General features: G+C 40.3%; 1 long non-coding RNA gene across 2 annotated transcripts; it reads left to right on the top strand.

Moving 5' to 3' along the window:
- The first annotated feature begins 335 nt into the window (after positions 1-335).
- LOC130607320 (uncharacterized) lies at positions 336-4610 on the top strand. 2 transcript variants are annotated; one of them, XR_008974218.1, is made up of 4 exons: positions 336-466; positions 1849-1953; positions 3496-3734; positions 4316-4610. It is a non-coding gene; the product is annotated as an uncharacterized LOC130607320 (long non-coding RNA). The 2 variants fall into 2 exon arrangements; XR_008974217.1 differs by lacking the exon at positions 4316-4610 and having other exon boundaries at positions 3496-4139.
- Positions 4611-6335: the final 1725 nt, after the last annotated feature.

The following is a 6335-nucleotide window of genomic DNA, read 5'->3' as shown; positions in this document are numbered from 1 at the left end:
AAGTAGAAGAGGAATATAAAAACCTGTTTGGTTTGGATTTTTTCTGTGGTTGGCAGAGGCAAGGATGACAATACATCATGGAGCATATTCCCTGAATTCTCCGTTTTGAGTCATCTTCGACCATTTTGTTGTACGTTTATTGTAACTGGGCACTGTAATGGTCTAGAGAGATTCTATAGCAGTGTTTCTACTTCTGTGTTTGATTTTAATCTGTTAGCCTCTCATATACCAGCCTGTTCTTACCACTCACTATATTTGATGCCTTTGACAGATTGGAGAGCTACAAGCTTGTGTTCCTGGTCCTTTCGCTCTGCTGTGTGCCAAAACAGACAAGTTGCCAGGCTATGGATTTTGTTGACTCTAGAACTGAAGTCATAGATAAAGTAGGGCATAAAGTCTACAGAACCTCAAGGGGACATGGAAGGAGAAATACTGACCAGAAATAGATAAAGGAAAAATAAGGCAGGTAAGAATACATGTGGTGCAGAGATTGCAGACATGAGAAATAAGGGCATCAGAGGAAAAAGGGCAACAAGCAGAACAAATATATCTGTAATCAGCTGAATTAATGAATCCATTTTTCTCAGAGGGTTGTTTCTTTCTTCCCCAGAATGACTCCAGCACCATTTGTAATCACTGTGATAGCTCAATGGAGAGAGAGATATGGCTTGTACTGTATTAATATGTGTGCAGTTGGCCAGCTGACTGCTACCACACAGTTCAGTGGAGTTTGGTCTGTCTCTCTTCCTTGGGCCTCTGTCGTATACCCAGCTGCGTATTTTCACAAAGTGTGTTCAGGCATAATTATCTTTGGGTGTGCTATTCTGGCAAATATGGCTGAAATTTAACATTTATGTAAGCCTCCTTTCCTTAAAAAAGTAGCCTGTAAAGAAATTGTGGACAGGGGTCACATTTCACTTAACAAAGAATATGTATGAAACCTAGCAGAGTGAAAAGAAGACCAGCAGTGAGATAGAAGAGGCAGGATTAACAATGTGTCTCTGCAGTTTGAGGTGCTGTTAGCTGAACCCAGAAGCATTATGTAAGCTGTTCATTAGTTTTGCAGAGAAGACGTCACATTGGATGGAGCAAAGTTAAGCACCTTCCAGGTTACACTACTTCTAGACCTGGAATTAGCTTTATGCTCAATATAAGAGAGTACAGGTAGCTAACAGGGTAATAGCATGGTAACTAAGATGCAAAAATAGGAATGCTGTGTGAAAAAAAAAGTGGGAGTAAAAAGCTGGACTGACTGTATTAACAAAGCAAACAGTAACATCAGCAGCCTGACATCTGGATTCCACGTTCCCCACCTGCCTGCCTTTAAGAGTATCTGGTCTCTTAGAAGCAGAGAGAGAGTCACACCTCGTAGCATGCCCTTACCAGTTCAGATCATTTTGTCCTTCTTCTGTTATTGCCAGTCAGCTGTTCCTAGCACTTAATACACATTACATTAATGAATGCTAGGTTTTTCAATTTCATGCTATACTAGGCAGCATGATAAGAAGACAGTATCAGACAGGCCATAGGCCAGAAGAGACATGTGAATACCATTTTTAGCTGGAGAGTAATACTGGGTTTTTTTGTTTTCTCACAGTGATTATTCCTATTTCCTAAGCAGCCTCCTGGACAAAGGCAGGCAGTAGCTGGGGAGTTGAGGGAAGAGCTGAATGCAGTCCACAACTTGGTAACTAAGCAGCAGGACTTAAAACTCTTAACACAGAGATTCACCTCGTATTTTTTTCCAAGGAGGCAGCTCCCATTGCGCGGTGTTCCTAGCATAAGAACTTACGATCTTCAGGAAAAGACTTTTTTAGGGTATGTTATGTTTTCTGTTTTCTTATCAAGCTGTATGCATCAAGAAATGGCATGGAACAGAGTGAAGGAGCTGTTTCTGACAGCTGCAGTTTTATCCTGGAAAGAAGGGGAGGAAGGATGACCAGGGAGTAAGGGGTGTATGAGTCCCAAGTTGATCAGAGGGATATTGTATTTGTTTCTGGTTTTATTTCTGGGACTGATGCCATTGTTTGTGTGTTTATGACACTTTAATACTCTTTTTTTCCTAGCTTAGGGCTAAATCTCATAGCCCGTACTGAGCTCTGAAAATCCACTGAAGTCAATAGGACAATTTCTGTGACTAGAATATCAGGCCTAAAACCTGGATGTAGACAAAGAAAATGTTTCTTGCGTGAGAGCAGATATGTCTTATGAACTCTAGAAGAAGAAATATTCCGCCTCACCAATTGCTGAGAGCAGAGGACATTTGTATTTCCTCAGCCGTCAACACCCATACCATTTACTGTGGGAATGATAGCTGTAACCGAAAAGTATCTTCATTAACATGAGCAGGGTAAAGGTTTCCCTAATTCTGAAACCTTCTTTAAGATGATATTTAAAATCTAGATGAAGTAGCTAAATTGAAGTTAAGAGGTGACAAAAGCAGCCAAAAAATCCACATTTAACCCTATTCGCTGTGAACTTCTTTCCACACTCCTTAGCAATTTTTTTTTTTTTTTTTTTTAACTAAACACTAGTTAGATTACAGCCTGTCAGACATAAACCAATACTGGCTCTTATCAGCTAGTGTCACAACATCTGTGCCCTTTGGAGGACAGGTTTTCAAAGGATGCAATGAGTGCTTCCAGAAAGAAGCAAATTTCATCTCTCTTGCTTCTGAAAGTCACCTTGAGAAGCACAGACTGCTGTTTGGGCATTCAGACTGGGACAAAGCAAGTGCTTTTCAGTTCACATGAATAGATTCATGCTGTGAAATAGAAAAGTAAGTCCTCTGAAGCTCATTTTTAAGATTGCTTTTAAGTTACAAGGTTCACATAAACTGAGCAAACCATTATCTGGACTAGTGCTTCAAAAAGACTCTGTATTTCTGTGATTAGGAACTAGTGCATTAGGCGTGTATGCAGATATGTGCAGGAGGATGTGCTACAGTGAGCATCTCTCTCATAGTATACCTCTGTGCCTGTGTGCAGTCTTGGTAGGGGGTGGAAGGTTGCACAAAGGTCCCCACACTGATATCTTTCAAACAAATTTTTTATATTTATCATAGTCATAAAACCTCCTTTTTTTTTTTAAGTAAAAGCACATTTATTGGTGTACTCACTGAATTGTAACTGCAGATGAAAGCAGTGGTCTTTTTCAGATAGCAAACTGAGACATTGCCTATTCTCAGAAATAATTGCAGGCCTTATCTCATGAAAATACTAGTTTAGAGTAGTATGAACCTAAAATATCAAAACCTGGTATTTTGGTCTTCAGGTTTGTAATCAACTTCATATAATCTAATCCTCAGATGCATTAATGTATTCCCGTTCATGTAGTGCTGGTTCTTGTATTATTTGAAGCAGATTTTCAAGGCCTCATGCAGAAAGTAATTCCTCAGCTTCACTGTTAGTATAAAAAAACATAGACTGTTTCTTTCTCAGAGCCTGCTGACATAACTATTTTCCTGTGGGGTCTTCCACCCCTTCTTAATTCTAGGGAGTAATAGAAGCAATGCTTACAGCTGCAGCACTGGGGGCAGGACCTGTGTATTTCTTTGACCAGGTATTTCTTTTATATACAGTGCATTCTACTTTCCTCTTTCCCTGAACACCTCTTCCAATCTTACATTGGAAACATTCATTTTTTTGTAGATGTAGGATTAAAGAGAAAGGCAAGAAGATACCAGAATTGTCTTCATATTTCACTGCAGATCTTCTTGCTGGCTTTACTCCCAGGTGATAAATAGTGTGACACCAGTAGTGGTGAGAGCAGGGAAGATTCTGTCAACTAGTTTTCCAGAGAAGGTACAAAAAGGAGTCCCACGGTAGATGTGGCCAAGGCAGAACAGGAGAGATGGGGGAGGCACATGACCAGAACTGGCACCCTGCCATGCAGTAAGAGCAGAGGGAGACAAGTGAGAAGGTGACAATGTCCTATACCTAATTCTCTGAGGTGTAGAACCTGATGTTCACTTCTGCTGTCAGCATTTTATGAGTTTAATATATTTAACATAAAAACCGTGAGCAGTTAGTTAAAGAATGCCACATAATAACCTTGTTCACTGTTTTGGTGTGAACTGAACAACGGCAACATTGGCAGGTGCAGAGGTCTGTGTATTTCATGAAGTTCATGTCTACTGACTAATGAATTTGGAACTGGTGTTCACAGCATTCCTCTGGGGTGGGTCGTCTCTGGATAGCTGGGTTTTAAATTCAGGTTTCATCCCGTTTGCTTTAAACTGGTTTGGTTTTTGTTGTTTTTTTTTGTTTTGATTTGTTTGTTTGTGTCTTTTGCCTACCTTGCTTTAGAATTTCAGAAGTTTACTCCAGGTTGTTTCCATCTATGAACATGTTTGTGTGCACATTACTTCAAGAGTGTAAGAAGCTACCACTGAAACTGGAGCAGGGTAACCATGCGGTTACAGCTAAACTTGTGTGTGGTTAAAGACTTGAGGACTAAGACTTCTTTTTGGTAAAATTTCTTTGTATTTTAGATTTTAAAACTCCTAAAAAACTTGTTAATAAATTTTCCACATTGGCAGTCCTCCAATTAAACTAAAATAAAGATTGCCCTCTCACAATTATGGAAGATCAGTGTTCTCAAACTGAAAAAAACACCCTCCCAAAACAGAAAATGGGTATGTAGAATCAGCAGTTGCTGGAGAAGACTTCTTTAGACACTTAAAAATTTCATTACACCTAAAGGTCTTTTGCATGTCATGTCTAAAAAGGCAAAGCTTCGGATTTATTTGATTGCCATTTTATGGAGGCAAGAGAAAATGGTTTTACATAGGAGAGAAGAAACCAATCAGCATGTTACATTACATTACATTGCACTTCAGCAGGCATAATCTAAAGCATACACTGTCAGTGCAGAGGCTCACTGGTTTGGCAGTGGCTGCACTAAATCTCCTGGTGCTGCTCTGCACAGGTATTTCTGAGCTTGAGCTGGGAGTCTTCTTGGGAAAAAATGTAGCTCAGTCTCAGCTGTGAAAGGGAGCACTGCCAGCCTGTCCATGTATGTTTCAGGCAGCAAAGCTAACAGGTCTCTGTTCTTCAACTGTCACTGCTCTCGCTTGATACAGCTTTTCTTTCTCCTCAGCCCAATTGAAGGCAATAGTGCCATCTGTACAGGTGAGTGTGAAAAAGGCATGAAGACAGTTTCTTAAACAATAAAATTACAAGAAAACAAAAACCCACCCAGTTTTGTGACAAGTGTCTTGTCACTCCATGTGTAAAACCACTACAGAGGACTCAAACCCAAAGATCTCCCAAACATCTTTGATCCCACAAGCAGATGAGGACTCGCCACTGAACATGTTGAATAAATCTGTGGCTGACAAAGTGTTACAAGAACTTGGGAGAGAAGTTGTAGCTCCTTGCTAGGTATGAGGCTGGTTTCCCTCAGAGGCTTGTGAATGTGCTAACCTGTAGCTGGAGAGAACTTGCTGAGGAGGTTGATTACCATAAATGGCACCAGAAGTCACTAGTGTAAAAAAGTATGAGATCCAGGAGAAAACAAGCCTCTGCTCTACCAGCCTGCACTAGAAAGGAAAAAAGAAAACTTGAGACAGCATCAAACACGCCTTTAGGAAGTAAGGGTAACTTTGTGCTGGGTAAATGTGCTATGTTGTAATGTTTGGCCACAAAAGGGAAAAAAGCACTTTCTGTTAAGACTACTCTCTCGTATGGGTAGGCCGCATGCTCCACTTTATAGCTTGTTATATTGCAGCTCTCTGCAAAGCATCCTTTTAAGACATGATGAAATAGCTTTGCAGCTGAAGCAAGAGGTAAAAACACTTAGAAGAACAAAGCCGGTGAAACTGGGCAATGTTTCAAACCATTTATCAAAGCATTTTTAGTCTCCTCTTTCAAGGTGAGTGATATAGTCAGAACATATTGCACCAGTAAAAAAAAAACTTGCATCCAGAGCATTTCGTTAAGCAAGTGTCATTAATCTCAGTGCAGAACCATAGGTTTGAGTCAAGCCTTTTTCAGGTGTCCAGGTGCTACTGCAGTCTCCCTCTTTTTAAAAAAAGAATAATCTTTGGGTTTATGTTTTTGAAAGCTGACTTACCTTTGCATGTATGATCATAAGCATTGCACTCTGCTTTCTTCCTGTCTAGCTCCTACTGTGCAAAATGATGCTGGCCAGTCACCCATCACAATTGGCTTCTCACTCTCATCCAACATTTGTGAGGAAAGAGGTAACAGTAGCAGGCAGCTGAGCTGGATGGCTTGTAGCAGAGGTGGTTAGAATGATGCAGTACCTTGACAGCTGTTCCGAATGCCTGAATTAACTAAAGTATGTATTAGCATGAGGAGGAAGTAACTGTC

The sequence above is a fragment of the Pezoporus wallicus genome, unplaced genomic scaffold, assembly GCF_028554395.1.
Source record: "Pezoporus wallicus isolate ANWC-B61680 ecotype Strahan unplaced genomic scaffold, APGP_CSIRO_Pwel_v1 scaffold_3294, whole genome shotgun sequence".
Taxonomy (NCBI): domain Eukaryota; kingdom Metazoa; phylum Chordata; class Aves; order Psittaciformes; family Psittacidae; genus Pezoporus; species Pezoporus wallicus.
The sequence above is the reverse complement of the archived record's forward strand: the minus strand, read 5'-3'. Positions and strand labels throughout refer to the sequence as shown.